The 18,286-nt window shown below is 37.6% G+C and overlaps 1 protein-coding gene across 6 annotated transcripts in view; it reads right to left on the reverse strand.

Annotated features, from left to right (window-relative positions):
- The window catches only part of LOC309667153 (uncharacterized protein), a 727,466-nt gene that overhangs the window by 120,180 nt on the left and 589,000 nt on the right, over positions 1 to 18,286 (reverse strand). For 5 of the 6 annotated variants that reach the window (XR_014267557.1, XR_014267558.1, XR_014267559.1 and 2 more), the window contains one exon: positions 11,669 to 11,754. The exons of the other annotated variant lie outside the window; for it this stretch is intronic. The gene's annotated coding sequence lies outside the window, so the exon portion shown is untranslated. The remainder of the gene's footprint in view (positions 1 to 11,668; positions 11,755 to 18,286) is intronic. 6 annotated transcript variants of the gene reach the window in all.

The raw sequence follows: 18,286 nt of genomic DNA on the forward strand, positions 1-18,286 counted from the left end.
TTTTTCCTTAAGCTACACACCTGGGACCCAGACATTTTTATCTTTCCTCATCTATCACGTACATAAATACACACAGCATAAAACAATATAGTGAGGTCAGATTTATCTTCTTACAATCATTAAGGAGAATTCCTTTAAGTGAACGGATATCTTAGGCGGAAGGACACATTCAAATAATCAAAATAAAATTTGGAATCTCCTTTGTAGGATATCTTGTTCAACCCACAAATTTACCATAATTATCTGAGTTGGAACAAGCATGCCCACTTAACCCTCTTATGTTTCTAGTTATCCAGTTTTACATTTGGTTAATAAACATTAGAAGCAAAAAAGCCTTCGGAGCACGCTTTCTGAACTCATTGCCCCTCTAGAATGGTGACCTCAGGAATGTATGGGAACTATGAAGCCATCTGATTGATGGCCTGCGACTCATCCATAATGACCAATATAACGATGGACAATCATGCCCAGATTGATGCTGGTCATTGAATAAGGTGCTGGGCAGTTTTTCAGGCCACTGCACAGTGCAAGAGGATGTGGGACTATTGGTGATATTTTATGCAAATTTGCCCAAGCATGGAAGTAAGAGATTTCAGAGGTTCACTGTTTAGGATGGGTTATCCCTGGTGCGGTCATGTTGTATTGTGGCAATGATGTACATTTCATCTGACATCCTATTCTAAGTAACAATCTCAATAATTTAGAAACTGATTGCATTTTAAATTACTTCCTTCAATAGCCATTTATTAATTAATATTTATATGCAATTTTTTGACCGCTGTACATTTCATATTTCTCCATCTTTTCTTCTTTCCCTGATAAACTTATAACAAAAGGCTACAATTTATTTAAAGGAAAAAGTGCTTCAAAATTGCTTTATCCTTATTAATTAAAATCAAAGTATACACTAACTTATTCCGTCCAGTGGGATTTATTCTGGGTAATTCCACGCAGAAGGAATTGGGCGATGACAAGGCTTTTTTGCAGGTGCCTCGTTTGTGCTGTACCTTAGTTGAGTGAGGCATAAGGCGCTGGCCCAGGCTTAGGTGAAACAGTTAATTCCACAGACATAGAGTCAGAAAGATCTCTGTCAAATGCTGATTCCACTATTCACTGGCTGGCTGACTTCTGTGATCGTCTCTAAACCTTAATTTCCTCATCTACAAAATGGGGATTTTATTTCTTAGGGTCGCTGTTGTGAGGGTTAAATGAAACAGTGTATATGAAGTCCTTAGCAGGATGCCCAGCCCATAGCAAGTCCTCAGAAATGGCCTCTCTTCGTAGTAGTAGTATCATCCTTATCCAGCTTCTGTCTGAGGATTGCAGGCATTTCCTCAAAGGCTACAGACAGAACCATCTTTTGCCCCATACACCACATCTGTCCCTGTTGGGGTCTGCACGATGGTGGCATCTGTGGTATGCTTTGCCCACTTCATCACCAGCCATTAAAAGGTTCTTTTTTTTTTTTTTAATTTTAATTATTTTTTGGCTGTGTTGGGTCTTCGTTGCTGCGCGCGGGCTTTCTCTAGTTGTGGCGAGCGGGGGCTATTCTTCGTTGTGGTTTGCGGGCTTCTCATTGCGGTGGCTTCTCTTGTTGCGGAGCACAGGCTCTAGAGCACAGGCTCAGTAGTTGTGGCTCACGGGCTTAGCTGCTCCACGGCATGTGGGATCTTCCCAGACCAGGGCTCAAACCGGTGTCGCCTGCATTGGCAGGCAGATTCTTAACCACTGTGCCACCAGGGAAGTCCCTAAAATGTTCTTCAAATTCTCTTAGCCAGGGAGATGAGGAAGCCGGTTCAGCTGCGTTGTTTCCTCCCAGCAATTTGACGGCTCTCAAGCAAGACCACAGGGGAAGCAAAGAGGGATGAAAGGCTTGAGGACATTTCAGAGACCCAGTTTCTAATGCTTTACCTACTTCTTCTTTTCTGGACATTGCACTCTTCCTTTCAAATCCTGGTTTCCAGAGGGCCTTAGTACAGCCCTGCAGCAGACAGTGAGTAATGCCTGCTGGGTCACGGTGTGTCCAGGCCAGGCTGCATGGAAACTGCAGCCCCCAACCTCCCACTGGAGTTCTTTGACCAGTTTACAACCTCCCTGAGAAGGGAAAGCAAAGCAACCATTGTCATACCATGTTCTGTGAAAAGACGTTCCAGTAGGTGTGGCAAATCTGGGTATGCTGTCACTCTCTGGAACATTTGAAATGTGCCTTAGCATATTAAAGGCTCTAGACCAGTAATAAAGAAATGGGGTGAATTTTTGTTTGGTCAAGTACTTCATCAAACATATTTGACCAAGGAATCACCAACTCCTTCCCAGAACCCCTGCATAGGACATCTGACTCTTGGAGAGACTCTGGAATAGTGGTTTGGTCTGCTATTGTGAGAAGCATTATTCGCTGTTCTCCTTTTCTGCTTGGAGGAGATGCTTTGGTGAGCCAAAGAATGGACATTTTAAGTGAAATCAACTATCAGCCAGACTTTCTCTTCTAAATTAGATGGATTCTTTTTGGGAGAAGGGTGTGCACATATATTACTGATGTAACATCACTTTTGAACTGGGCTCATTTCATAGCTTTATTCTCCATTTCCGCCAAGATTCACTTACTCCTGGGATCAGGAAAAGAATAGGCACAGCTGACACGATAGCCATGAGCAGTTTCTGCATGTGCTGATGAATGTTTACATTTGTCCCATGCAGTCATGAACACCCCAATTAAACATAAACAGAGATAATTCTGATCACGGTTCTAAAGTACAATTTGCATTTAAAAATGAGAAGGTAAAGTGTAATGATATAGTTTTACCAAAACATAACCAAAACCAAAAAAAAAAAAAAAAAAAATCCCAAAAAACAAAAACAGTCCTGTCTCCCAAAGCGATACGCTGGGTGTTCTTCTTTGAAAGAAATCTGATCAAATGGAAATTGCCGTCTCTCCTATGGCGGTGCTTGACGCGTTGGACTCAGTGAACTGTCATGAAAGGATATTATTGAAGAAACATGGAAAATTAAGTTGCTTCATGGGTATTTAGTTTCGCTCTTCTGAGACTTTACAAATAAGATGATTACACATAATGTTGTAATTTTAGCTGCATAAATGTAATAATTGAACAACTATCATCTTTTTTCTTTCCTTGTCTTTCTCTTTGTACACATGTATGCTGTGTATCATCTTTGCATCAGATCTGTCTTCTAAATTAGAAAAGATTCTGAAAACTATCAAGAGTTTTTTTTAGTTTCAATTAGTATTTCTGAAAATCAGGATCAGACACTTTAGTAAAATGAAATTTTTGTCTTTTTGTGTCAAAACCTTTGTATCTTTATGGCAATGATGTTAATCAATTAGTTTACAGGGTTCAGGATAAGTGTTGCCAAATTATTTTTTAAAGCTCATGAAAGTGTTGAACTAATTGATTAGTATATTAGCATCTGGGGAGTAGGACCATAGCTTCATAACTCATTTCTAAGGCATTTTAAAGTTAAAAAGTTTGAATCAGTTCTGAGTTGAACTCAGGGAGAATTCTTAGGTAAGACATTATTTTACTGGCCCTTGTTAAGCCACTTCAGAACTCATCATCAGTTTCTTGGTCTGCAAAACAGAGGATCATGATTCCTTTGAGCATATTGCTTTATGGTAATGGGTAAGCAATTGTCAAGTTGTATTTAATGCAGTTTGGATTTAGAGAAGAAAATACCAGGTTATTGGATTAAGTAGATTTTTCTTCCTTTTGGGGATGTGAATAATGAAGAATATTGTTAGAATGTGGTCTTAAATAGTAAAAAGTGGTGATCATGATAATGAAATTGGATGTACATTTGGGAAAGTTTTTGGAGAACATTAGGAATGGAGTCTTTTTTTTTTTTTTTTTTTTTTTGGAATGGAGTCTTTTTAAAGCTCTAATTGATATGAATCCAGAACATTTATAGTGGTTGTTGGCTTTCCTGTGGATTTGTCCTTAGAGGGTGCTGGGTTCATCTCAGCCCTGGCCAGTGGTCAAAGCATTGTGTCCAAGAGACCTCCTGGCATTGTTTATCAACACTCCTGTGGTTCCAATAACGTCCATGTTGTATAGACCCTAAAATCCTTGCTCTAAATTGCTTCATTCATGAGAAGGAGACTTGGTTAACTTCCTTCCATATAATGAGAAAACGGTCACAACTATAATGAATGCTTAATTTTATAGTATTTACAGATGTGGCTATGATAGGAAGGATGTATTAAGTACTTAGAAAGCAATAATAATAGTGATAATGATAATAACAACAATAATAATAATCCCTCAGATCTTGGGCTGAAGGACCAATGATAACAAAATATAGAGTTTGAAAAATAGTTTTGGGGAATGACAGTAAACAAAGAGTGAAATGATTCTGTGAAAGAACACTGTTTGAAATAATTCATTCATTTCATCTCTATAGTTCTACTTGGAAAATGTGAGACTTTCTGAAGCAGAATGACAGCAAATAATGCAGTAGAATGACTTGGCTGAGCTACGTATTTGGGTGTGAAAGTGAATTTCTTTGAAGTCATAAATACATTCTGGATTTTTAGTTAAAGTTTAGATTTCCTAAAAGTTCTGCTCCAGCTAGACTTTTAAAGCCATCCAAAACAAAATCTGTAATTTATTTTCCTATTACCTTTTTATGAGGTCTTAGAGCCACCGTAACTTTTGTGTTTTGAGATTTACAGGCTAGGTCCTGTAAAAGGGCACTTGTATGACCCTCTAGGCCAGGGCTGTATATCTTGCCTTTCCATTTCTGGGCCACCAAAATTAATGAGGGCATCTTTAAGTGATAGTCTCCTCATAATGTTCCAATGACCAGAGTCCAAGAGGTTAAATAATTTTACCACCACTCTTCTCAAATTTAGACACTATAATCAAGTGAATTGACATAGAAGATAGTGTTGACAAAGCACACAGTCCCCTGTGCCAGATTTTAAATGGGAACTAAAATATTGATAGAATTCCATTTGGGATATTATCAAAAGTGTGGTACCTTTTCTTTGAATTTTATTGGTGTTTGCAGTATTATTCAAAAATCAAATGCACCACACTGCTGCTGTCAGGGTGCCCTTGTTGTTTGACTAAGGGAGAATTCAGCTTCTGGGCGCAGTGCTCTCTAGCAGAACGTGGTGCCAGGAAGGGCAGTGCTACGCCTGCCTGGGAGAAATATCCCCTTTTGTAAACAGCCTTACGTTTCCAGTGCCTTTTAGACTCCTTAAAGCATTTTTAGCTAAAAATACACAGCCATTCACAACAGAAATTTTGTTCTCTCCCCATCTTTTTTTTTTTAACCTTCTAATTTACTACATAATGGAAACAGCATTTCATGCCCAGCATTCTTTTCTTTTTTCTTTTAATGTCCTATATTGCATAGCTTTTTTTTTTTTTTAAGGACTCCTTTAAACCACAGTAACAATATTTGGACTTCAACATAAAATATCACCCTTTTATTCCAAGATAATAATGACTCTACCATTAAAAATAAATAAATAAAGAGAAAAGAGAGAAACCCCAAACAAACCACACCATCCAGTTTCTGCCAAGCTGCCAAATCCTATTACAGATTCAATCCTATTAAAACGTTCCCAGGTTTAAGCCTGCTTTGGAGTTTTTCATAGGAGTGCATGACCCCTACCCAAACCCCTCCATGTGTGGTCAGGGACCTCAGGATAATCGTAAACTGCCTGGACTCCCATTAATCTCGCACAGTCAGATATTAGTGCTTGTAAATCAGCACCTAAACAAGGACAATAGTTAAAGCCATCAATAGTCTTTTAATGAGGCAGATCAAAAACAAATGAAAGCAGCAGGACACTCGGATTTGCCAAGGAGGGGAAGGGGAAGGCCATAAGCTTTGTCTGATTCCTTATAGAAAAAGTAGATGGATTTAGTCCAGGTCCAGTCTCCTAACTATTGCATCCACTGTTTAAAAAAATACATAAAACAAGATTATTTCCAGGAACTTCCTTGATTTTCTTTGTTTGGGACATAGCAGCTGTCACTTTCTATCCTTTCTCTCCCTTTCTCTTTATAGTTCCACACAAATGTATATCGACATATGTGCATTAATGTACACATATTTTAAAAAGGAGGCCATTACAAATAATAACTGTATGTAGAGCCATTAGGCAATGATCAGTTATACTTTGTCAAGAATTGTGATTACTTATCTGCATCCTTGCAGGCATTTTATGTGCTTTTGAAATTCCCACAGATTTTTTTTGTCCATTAGAAAAGAAGGAAAATATCTTGTTTTGTAATTCCTTGTTTTAAAGAAGGAGAAAAATAAAGCAAGATAGGATTTATTATCTAGCACGCATGTGCAGCAGCATTATAATGGTTGCCAAGCAACCTAAAGGAACCATATCATAGTAAAGAGGGGGGCAAATGAGTGAACAGATGCATGGGATTAGATGTAGGAAGGGGAGAAAAGAGGCTGCCCTGAAATGAGCTCACCTTGGCACATGACTTTTTGATTGAGATTTACTCTTATTCAGGTATATTTATCTTAAATATCTCCTTTTGATTTTGTGTGGGATTTTTATTTTTGCAACGTGTTGTGTTCAGTTTACCATTTGACTGAGAGGCTCAAAAAGAAGGTGTTTAAAATGCTTATAAAATTCTTGCTCTTTCGTTGGTGCCAATAACATTGGTTCAAGACAACATTTTGAGGAGCAGAAAGGTACAGAAACAAGCATTCTCACACATTTGCTCTAACGTCACCCAAGACAAACACACACACTCAAAGAAGGAATTTCTTTGGTGGTGTTATCAAAACATACGTTCACTTCACAATGACAGCTTACTTACTAAGCTGCTTTCATTGCCATCATTTAAAAACCTTCCCCCCCAACTATGTATATATACACACACACTCATATATAATTTTATGCACACACATATACATACATATATGCATATTACAGGGAGTCTATAGGTCAAAAATAAAACACCATCTCTTCTTGCTTCCAGATTACAGATGTTTAGGCTGAACACTATACCTATCTTTTCGGAGGGTGTACTTAAAACAGTTAAAACTGTTGTCTTACAGGCACCTACTCTTACAGAACAGTATACAACCCAGTTTGTACATTTGAAGTTTAAAAACTTATAACTGCATGCATTTAATAGCACGTATCCACAGATAATCAGATCATGTCGTAGAGGCAGAGCTTAATGTTAAATCAAGAAGGCAGCTTGCCTACACCACGTCCTTGCAGCTCAGTCCCGTTTCACCCAAGAAAAGGGAAAACTATTTTCAAGCTCCTTGGAATTCTTTAAGAAATGAGACAGCCCATAAATGAGTAAATGTTTCAAAAGTGACTCCCAAGTAGAGAACATTCAATTGGGAAATGCCCACCGTGACAGTCTCCGAAAATGCAAGATACACACGGTTGGAAGCTCAGAACTAGCCACTGAAGGAAAATGAAAGGTCTAATTGACTCAGCAGATGTATGTGGTGGCAGGGCTCCCTCCACCTGAGAGGACTTCTGTCACTTCCTACCTCATAGCAGCTATATTCGTGAGGAGCGCTGGCCTTGCGACGAGATGTTGTTAGGCCAGATCAGCTCTTGGGGATCATTTTTCCCTTTGGACTATGTGATGAAATTGTAGCTCTGTAGTTGTCCCAAGAAGTGGTATGTGTAGTTGCATTTTAATTGTAGATTGACATGAAACTATTGGAGGATTATATTGTGTCTACTAATATATGTTCCACCTCTCTTGCCCTAATGAGATCACCTTACACTCTCTGGCACTGATGCAAACATTTAGAGTAGAATACTCAAAAGAGGCTGGAGTACAAATGGTACATAATTCATTACCCTGGGAAACGCGATTTCAATGCAACATAATGCAAGGTGCTCTCAAGTATTTCTGAGGCAGGAAGAGTGAACCACAGTCATGGTGAAGTGACTGTTTACATCAACCTGATTCCACTTGTTCTTTACTAGAGCTAACAGGCCCTCTGTTGTATTATTGTATCCACTTCTATTTGCTGGACTCCACAGCAAAGTCCTTGCAGCTAGAGGAATAAACCCTTTGTTGCATAATCTGCAAAGCAATGGAAACCGGAAACTGCTGTGAGCAAAAGAGGAAGAACCTGGAAATTCTAAAGGACATTTCTGTGAGCTATTTTTATAAGGTCTTGGCAACCTGGAGAATCTGCATTTAAAATAACAAACTCTATTCTCCACTCCCACTTCTCCACCCCCATTCACTCTTGTCAATAACCAAAAGATGGCAGCATTTTGCCCATCATTCATTAGTGACATCTTTGGTGGAGCTAGGTCTGCATTTCCACTTTCATGTGTATTGTGATTCCCTCTTGGTACTAAATGTGGATTGATAGCGATGTGGCATTTATTAACAACAGCAACGACTACAAAAATGCGATTTCAAGAAAGCTCAGAAGATTAATTATACAAATTATGGTGTAAAGCATCAGAATTCCTCCTTGATCAGGAAATGCATACCAGTCTAACTGCAGTGACACTGCAGAGCAATCAAGCTCAGCAAGTGGTATCAGAACCCAAACACCTTGTCCCTCCAGTCGTTAGGAGACTGAACCTAATGTGGGGGAAATGAAAAAGGGCGCCAATGAAAGTATCTGACAAGGTTTCCACCAGCCCAGGGATGCTCCCAATCTCTCCCTCAAAGCTTGCCCTAATAAAGAGGGCAAGATTGGCTAAGTATCTGAGAGAAGGGTTGCCAATCGCCTTTACTCCTGATATTTGAAATGGAGTTGAGTCTTATCCATGAGGGTTTAAGGACACTCCTTCCCAGGAAGCCTTTCAAGGCCCACTCCACACATTTGTCTCAATCATTTGATTCCCAGCAAGACCTAATGCCTCATTTACAAATCTCCTTATTTTGAAAAACAAGAGGGGACAGTTTTGCCACAGTTGCTTGCAAAGGGAATTTGGTCCTGTTTTTCTGAATGTTCATTATAAATAGGGTCGACATTTGAAAGCAATAAACCTCTTCAGCTTCCTGCTCACTCTATGTAGTATGTTCACTACGTTATTATTTTCCTCTCCTACATTGTTAATTAGCATTATGAGATACAGTAATAGGTCTCATTCTCTCCTAAGTACCAAGATTCCCAATTTTCTCCAAATAAGGGCTTATTATAGAATAGAGGTCCATTTTCAAATCTGATTAAAATGACCCAGGGAAATGTAGGCAAAAATAATGCTTAGAAGTCTCTATTGTTTGTTAAAAAGGAATCAATTATTTTAGGGTTACTTTTGCTTTTGGACATAGTATCTGTACATTTGAGAGAAGGGTTTTCATTGCTCTGGTGTCACTAACAGAAGTTACCTTCCACTCATCTTTTTCTAGGACTCTGGACTATATTGGGTGTGGACAGGAGAAATGTGAATCCATTATAGTATAATAGATGCCACTAACCAAAGTGATAAATGTTGATCTCTCATAGAAATAAAGCTGTAGAGTGAGTTTACGGATGTAATCAACATATGTACATTGCTTATGGAGTTCAAACATGTACAATTAAAAATGGAATCGAGGAGAACTTAAATTTAAGAAACTCTGTGAAGGGATTCAGTTTCACAAGCGTCTATCTTAAAAAATAATGAATTTATAAATAACCTTGAATAATAAAAAGAAGTGTACAGAATTAGAAGGAGAGCACAGCATGCTGTTAAAAGTTGATAAAGTCAACAACTATCAAAAAATGAGCTGGAATCGCAGTTCTTCAACTTTATGCTGTGTGGCCACAGGAAAGTACTCAAGCTTTCTGTGGCTCAGGTCTCTTACTCATCTGTAAAATGGTGATGCAAACAGCTACCTCACAGAACTGGGTTAGGATTAAATGAGATGTCCATAGAGCACCCATTCACCATGTGTAGAGTAGAGGAGTTGCCGCTATTATTACTATTAAGAACTTTATTAATATTTATAGTAACACGTGACTGATTATTCTAATGAGACATAACTCTACCAAAAATTACCAAGTCATAAGCCTGAGAAAGATAGTGGTAAATTTCTACACTTCCCTGTTATCCTAGAATAGAATTTAATATAACCATTGATCATTTCCTATTAAACACTGTACCTTTACTTCTAAACCGATGTCTTTCTGTACCTCTCTTTGCCCAGACCGGCTTTCTCTCTTCACTGTTCTGATTCTTTCAGTGATATTACTATCATACTTTTAATATTTAAATTTACACTTGTTCATTCATTTATTCATCCAAAAGTTACATGGCTGCCTTCTTGTCATTCATGTATCCGATCACTATCTTTTCCACCCAAATTAGTCACGCGGTCATTCTCCATCCCATCACTCTATCATAATTATCAGCATAAAACGTATGGCTCTCAGTTATCTTCTTGTTGACTCATTTTGAGTGTTTACTGTCTCCCCGCCACAACTAGAATGTAGGTTCTTTGAGGGTAGGCACCTTGTCTGTCTTGTTTACTGTCATTCCCAGAGCCTAGAACAATGCCCTTGGCATATTATGGGTGCCCAGTAAATCACTGTGTAAGTAATAAATAGTTGTGGATGATTATGCACTTGTTTCCACTAAGAAATTTTGAGGTTCTTCAGTTAGGGATCTTGGTTCATTCATCTTCAGTTCACTGGTTTCTAGCATATAATAGAGGTTCCAAAAAAAAGGTCTAGCTGTTTGATTCTGAAAGGCCTCATGGTGAAGGCGTTTGAGCTGAAACTTGAGTAGATGACAAAGATGATGTCGTTCATTTCAGGCAGTGGGTACTATGTGAGAAAAAGTTCAAGACTGGGAAAATTTAGTGAATTTTTAAAGATAATAGCACTGATCCAGATAAGCTATGGTTTGTATAACAGGATAATACAGGATAAGGATTTCAGGGGCACTGGGAATCAGGTTAGACCTGACCTCAAAAGCCAAATAAGAAGTCTATATATGAAGCAGACAGAGGAGAGAGATTTACGGTTATTGAGGAGAGTCAGTGGATTCATAGCTCTGATTTAGAAAGGTTACATGGCAGCTTTATGTAGCATAAATTGGGAAAAGGGTGGACAACAGCACTAGTTAGAGGCTAGTAGCCTGGAACAAAGTAACCAAGAAAAAATTAGGGTGGCATCAGTGAGAAGGAAAATAAAATACGAAGTCAAGAAAAATTGGAAAGAAGAAAAGAATTGCTAGAATTTGGAATGGAAAGTTCAGAGTGAAACACACCTTGAAGTCCCAGCACTAGGTGATAGAATGGAGGATATATATCAAGAAAAATGGAGACGCCAGGAAGAAATTCAGGTTTGTTGTAAGAGGGAGGAGATCCATTCTAGTTTTTACAAGTAGATTTTTAATTTATGATGAAAATTCCTAGAAGTATTGTCTACCAGGCAGCTAGAAGTGTGGCAGGGGAGCTCAGAAGGTTTTGGTAGAAAAAGGTGGATTTGGGAATTATGTATACAGAAGTGTTATTTGAAGGAGTTGGATTGCTTAGGGCATCTTGACGCAAACATTAAAAAATACCTTGTGAATTGTGCATAATCAGTTTCTTTTAAAATCATGAAATCATCTTGACTTTTCTCTTATCTTTCTTCCCTACATCTAATTAATCACAGAGTCATCACCTTCCCTTTCAGCGTGGTTGACATTTTCATTCCCTTTGCTCAGAACATTGAAATCGTTTTTTAAGCGGTCCTCACTTCCTACCTTTTCTGATGGAATTCCTGTTGTACAAAGTTATCAGATTTCATCTCCGATTCCTCTCCACAAAGTCTCTAGATGCATGCCACATCCTACAAGAAAAAGTGCAAGTCTTTAAATATCTCATAACAAATATTACATGTAAAAATAGTCAGTGTTACATATCTGCAGGCAAGCAAAGTGGCAGTCTGGCTTTAGTATATCAGTCATCAATAGGACCTGGTAATAGGCCCTAAGTTGCCTTGGAGGGCCAGCTCACTAGGATGGCAGTCATAAACATGGCTTTGTAGAGAACTCTGTTTTATCACTTTGGTCTATAGCTCTGCGATCTTTCCAATGCTCACAATTTAATGTACAACTCTTAAGGGTGCCTCTACTCAGATAAAAAGTATTGGGTCACCTCGTAGCAAAATAGAATAGTTTAGTCAAGAAAAGCAGGAGATATAGTGGGCTGACGTTAGGATGAGCATGAAGAATTGATAGGCGCACTGGGAAAATCCACTCTAACTCTTGACAGTAGATTGTAACTAAAGTCATTTTACCTGGGCAAAAAACTCTGAGGCCTGAACAAACAGGGATGATCTTTAGGTGGCAGCTGAAAGAGAGGTCAGATGGAATAACACAATGGCCCTGCTATACCTGTGTTGTCCAGTCTGGGAGCTACAGAGGCATGTGGCTACTGAGTATTTGAAAAGCGGCCATTTAGAATTAAGAAGTAGTGTAAGTTTCAAATACACACCTGATTTTGAAGATTTAGCATGAAAAAGAATGCATATGCACAGAGAAAAGGCCAGAGTGAGAAAGCAGCTGTCTGCAAGCCAAGGAGAGAGAACTCAGGAGAAACCAACCCCGCTCACACTTCGGCCTTACATTTCCAGCCTCCAGATTATGAGAAAATAAATTTCTGTTGTTTAAGCCACATAATCTGTGGTATTTTGTTATGGCAGCCCTAGCAACCTAATACACCCGTCTTTTTACTTTAAAAATGTGACTACTGGAAACTTTTAAATGACCTGCAGAGTTTGCATTTGTGGCTTGCATAATATTTCTCCTGGACAACTTTTTTCTAAACCCATGTAGGGCAGGTGTAGAGATGGCTTTGTAGAGTCCAAGATGATTTCATGGATCATAGTCTGATACTCAGAGAAACAAAAGAATAGTTCTGGGCTTTGCTCGAGGAGAGACCAGAGTGGCAGTAGGAGCTGATATTTCTGGGATTAGTTCTCTGTAATCCAGGGGCCTCAGTTAACTTACTTCACCACTTCTCTAGCAGGACCATTATGTCTAAAAGCATTGGTGATACTTTTTAAGACTGCCTAAAAGTTGGCAGTGGAGGAATTTATTTGGATTAAACGTAACTTATCTGGATAGGATTTAGGGAGAGTTTTGAAAAGGTATGGAAACATAAAGAAAAAGGTGATTTTGGAACATGATTCTTTGTAGCAGGTAAAGTGGCAAGGGCATGACTACTGGTTATGCCAGACTGGGAGCTTCTGGGCATCTGAAGCAGTTTGCTAACGTGAGACACATGAGAGATGAAGGGGGAAGGTTCAGAAAGTTCTATGGAGGAAGAACCAAAAGATTTGGCTTAGTTCCTGTCTCACAGGGTGTTAAGAAGATTAAATAAATTAATATTAAATCAGGGCTTAGAAGAGTGACCTGGGCTTGTCCTACTTCCATTCCTTCTCTAATCATGGGGACCCCATAAAAACAGGCTTCTCTATCTTAATAGGGGGCCTGATGGGAAGAGAAGTCTCATGGTGTTTCCTCCTCTGAGGATTTGAAGTCACACAAGTGGGGAGCTGGGGCAAGACTCTAAATGGCATCCCCAGTGCAAGCACCTAGTAACTTATTTTAATTTTCATCTTACATGGCTTCTAGGGTCCCCGGTTGGGCTCTTTTCAGAAATATAATTTCCTTCTTCATGTCACATTTGTGCATACTGTATTCAGGGGCTTTCTTTAAGGACGTTAATCAGATTCTGCTCTCTGCTTTCATGTATACTTTTTTCTTCTTCTCACTCTTTTTGGCATGAGAAAGCTTGGGTCAACTTTTAAAGGACAGTCTAAGAGTTAATGTGTGTGAGAAAAAGTATGTGTAGTCAAAGACAGCTTTGGATACTCCAACTGGGTTATAGGAGTTTGATTCTAGGTACTGAGTAATTGCTGAGTGAGAGGCAAAGACAAGACTCTGTATTCAAAATTTCCTCTAATTAAAAAAAAAGTGAAGAGGGCTTCCCTGGTGGCGCAGTGGTTGAGAATCTGCCTGCCAATGCAGGGGACACGGGTTCGAGCCCTGGTCTGGGAAGATCCCACATGCCGCGGAGCAACTAGGCCCGTGAGCCACAACTACTGAGCCTGCGCGTCTGGAGCCTGTGCTCCGCAACAAGAGAGGCCGCGAAAGTGAGAGGCCCGCGCACTGTGATGAAGAGTGGCCCCCACTTGCCGCAACTAGAGAAAGCCCTCGCACAGAAACGAAGACCCAACACAGCCATAAATTAATTAATTAATTAATTTTAAAAAAAGCGAAGATTACAAAAAATAAACAACATAAGAGAACCTTAAAAATAAGGATAAAACTCCAAGAGTCATGTAATTAAGGGTGGTGCACTTTCCAAAACTCTAGCTAAGGAGTTTAGCTGTGAGCTCTAAGCTATAAGCTTCCTGAAGGCTGAGGCATAAAGAAAAAAGAAAAGAAAAAGGATGGAATAAAACATCTTTTCCTTAAAAATGATAAGGATGACTTTTTATTTTTAAATGAATTATAGTCATCCCTTGGTATCAACAGCAGATTGATTCTAGAACCCCTGCAGATACCAAAATCCACGGATGTTCAAGTCTTTTATATAAAATGGTGTAGAATTTGCATATAAATTACACATATCCTCCTGTATAGTTTAAATCGTCTCTAGATTACTTATAATACTTAACACAAAGTAAATGCTATGTAAATAATTATAAATACAATGGAAATGCTAGGTAACTAGCCTCTGGTGTGTGGCAAATTCAAGTTTTGCTTTTTGGAAGTTTCTGGAATTAAAAAATATATTTTCAATCCCCAATTAGTTGAATCTGCAGATGCAGGACCCATGGATACAGAAGGCTGACTATGCAGCCCAGATGCTAAAAGAAATTGATCATAGATATCTACTGTACATGATGTTTTTCACATATAGGTGTACATTAAATTTTTGCTGAACTTAGAATGGAGAGACATTTAACATTTGGGCCATCTGGCTTTGCACCTTGTATTTTTTAGCTCTGTAGTTATTTTATAAGTAGCAATATCTGTTTATAAGTTACTCTGAGTTCTCCTCCTCCTCTTTCTTCTAAGAAAATATAGTTGACACATCTACTCAAATAAATGAATATTTCCATCTTGGCTGATATATTTGGTGAGTAAAAAATTGGTTACAAGATATGAGTATATTCACTTATTTATTCCACCAAGTTCAACATTTAACCTTATGTACTTGGAGTAACAAATATTGAAAAACAGTGATCTTTTAAATTTGTTTTTATGCCAATCCCTATTGATTTACATGTGACATTTAATGTAACAATTGTGTGTGCCAAGGGTAGCAATGCAGGAAGGATGGGTGAGCCATTTTTATTTTATCAAGATGTGAAAAATAGTCCTCATTGTTAAAAATAAAACTATAATAGACTGCTTCAACTGTGTATTTAAGTCGAGCTAAAAGTTGTCAAAATCTATATATATATGGCAATTCTATAAATCTTATTCTCAAAAATAATAAGGTATGCACACACGAAAGTTCATAGGCATGGTTACTTTAGATGTGTACATTTCTTCCTAATCCAGTTCATTTATTCTGCCTGTAAAATAATTTTTGACTGTTTTTTATCCCATCATATTTTCAACCAATCTCATATTCAATCAATTTCTGGGGGGTTGGCACAGAAAAAGAAAATTACAGATCAATATCCTGTATGAACATAGATGCAAAAATCTCAAAAATATTAGCAAATTGAATACAACAACATTAAAAAAGCTCATACATTATGATCAAGTGGGATACAAGGATGGTTGAACATCTACGAATCAAGACTCTGATGGAAGAAATTGAAAAGACACAAATAAATGGAAAGATATTCCATGTTCATGGATTGGAAGAATTAATATTGTTAAAATATCCATACTACCCAAAGCAACTTACAGATTGAATGCAGTCCCTGTCAGAATTCCAATGGCATATTTCACAGAACTAGAACAAACAATTCTAAAATTTGTGTGGAACAACAAATGATCCTGAATAACCAACATAATCTTGAGAAAGAACAAAGCTGGAGGTATCACACATGTCCTGATCTTAAACTATACTTCAAAGCTATAGTAATCAAAATTATATGGTACTGGCACAAAAAACAGACACCCTGGTCAGTGGAACAGAATAGAAAACCCAGGAATAAAACTACACATATATAAACAATTAATTTATGATGAAGGAGCAAAAAACATACAGTAGAGAAAAGACAGTCTCTAAACAGTGTTGGGAAAACTGGACAGCTACATGCAAAAGAAATAAACTTGACCACTATCTTACACCATATATAAAAATTAATTCAAAATGCATTGATTTAAATGTGAAATCTGAAATCATAAAATTCTTAGAAGAAAACATAGATGGTAACTTCACTGACATTAATCTTAGTGATGTTTTTGTGGCTCTGACTCCAAGGGCAAGGGAAACAAAAGCAAAAATAAACAAATGGGACTGCATCAAACCAAAAACCTTCTGCACAGCAAAGGAAATGGTCATCAAAACAAAAAGGCAACCTCTGAATAGGAGAAGATATTTGCAAATCATATATTTGATCAAAGTGAATATGCAAAATATTTTTTAAAACTCATGCAACTTAACAACAAAAAACCAGACAACTCAAATAAAAAATAGGCAGAGTATCTGAATAAACATTTTTCCAAAGAAGACATACAGATGGCCAACAGGCACATAAAAAGATGTTCAACATCACTGATTATTACAGAAAGACAAATCAAAGTCACAATGAAATATCACCTCACACCTGTCGGAATGGCTATTATCAAAAAGTAAGAAATAACAAATGTTGGAGAGGATGTGGAGGAAAGGGAACACTTGTACACTGTTGGTGGGACTGTAAGTTGGTACAGCCACTATGGAATACAGTATGGAGGTTCCTCAAAAAATTAAGAATAGAATGACTCAGCTATTCCACTTCTGGGTATTTCTTCAAAGAACAAAAAAACACTAATTCAAAAAGAATGTTCACTGCAGCATTATTTACAATAGCCAACATATGGGAAAACTTAAATGTCCATCATTGGATGAATGGATAAAGAAGATGTGGTGTATATATGCAATGGAATTCTACTCAACCATAAAAAATAATGAAATCCTGTCATTTTCAACAACATGGATGGACTTTGAAGGTATTATGCCAAGTGAAATATGTCAGACAGAGAAAGACAAATACCACATGATTTTACTCATATGGTATGAGTATAAATCTATAAAAACAAAACAAATGAACAAACAAAATAAAACAAAAACAAACTCACAGATACAGAGAACATATTAGTGGTTACAAGAGGGGAAGGGAATAGGGAGGTGGGCAAAAGGCTGAAGAGGGTCAACTGTAGGCGTGAAGGATGGCAACTAGACTTATGCTAGTGATCACTTTGTAGTGTATACAGATGTATAGTTATAATGCTATATACCTGAAACTTATACAAAAATTTTAAGAAGAGTGAACTCAATACAATACCAAATATTCCTGTATTTACAGGAAGCTGAACCACATTTTTCCCTGGAGTTTGAACCAAAAGGCTTTTATAATTTCAAAATTACATTAAAATTGTTAACACTATACTTTAGAGTTGTTGTTGTTGTTTTGTTTTACTTTGAGGGAATAGAGAATGTAGTTTTTATTCCTATTTTTATTTTTCAGAAAAAAAGTCATATTGCCATCTTCTAGGACAGTGTGAACCTTGATGACCTACCTCTGTTATTGCCTTGATAGCTACGGAAGATAATTGAAAATTTTCTCTTTTGTGTATATTTTTACCCAGTAATTCTCAGGGCTTTCAATCTATGTGAAAATTATGAGTAACTGACATATTTGTATCCTTGGGGGGGTGAAAACAATCTTACAGGAGTGGTTTTTGAACTTCTAATTAACCAAAAGACTAATAAAAATCAACTTATTTTACACCCTTTCTGACAATCTACAGTAAAATTAAGGCAAATGTTATTTGGGGGAGTCTGCTTACTGGTCACATAACCAACATTTTAGTTAAATTTCTGTCAACTGAACTGTTAAAAATTAAAGATCCAAGATAAAATGTGCTCCCATGCTTCAAATCTGACCAATTCCATTACGTGCACTATTGAAGTATGAAAACTTTCTCCTTGATCAAAATGCTGGTAAGGATCTATACTTTTTTTTCTTTCTTTACACGAGTACCCCTGCTATGAAAAAAAAAGTAGAAAGGCCAAATAAAAGTCTGAAACAAGCAGCCATAAAGTGACTTTTTACATTTCTAAAGTAGGTCACAGTAAGGTATATTATTCTTACTGCAAAAGTCAGGTTAAGCCTCTCAATTAGGAAAAGATGCATTTTTAGA

This window comes from Balaenoptera physalus, assembly GCF_965194825.1.
Source record: "Balaenoptera physalus genome assembly, chromosome: 9".
Classification (NCBI taxonomy): Eukaryota; Metazoa; Chordata; class Mammalia; order Artiodactyla; family Balaenopteridae; genus Balaenoptera; species Balaenoptera physalus.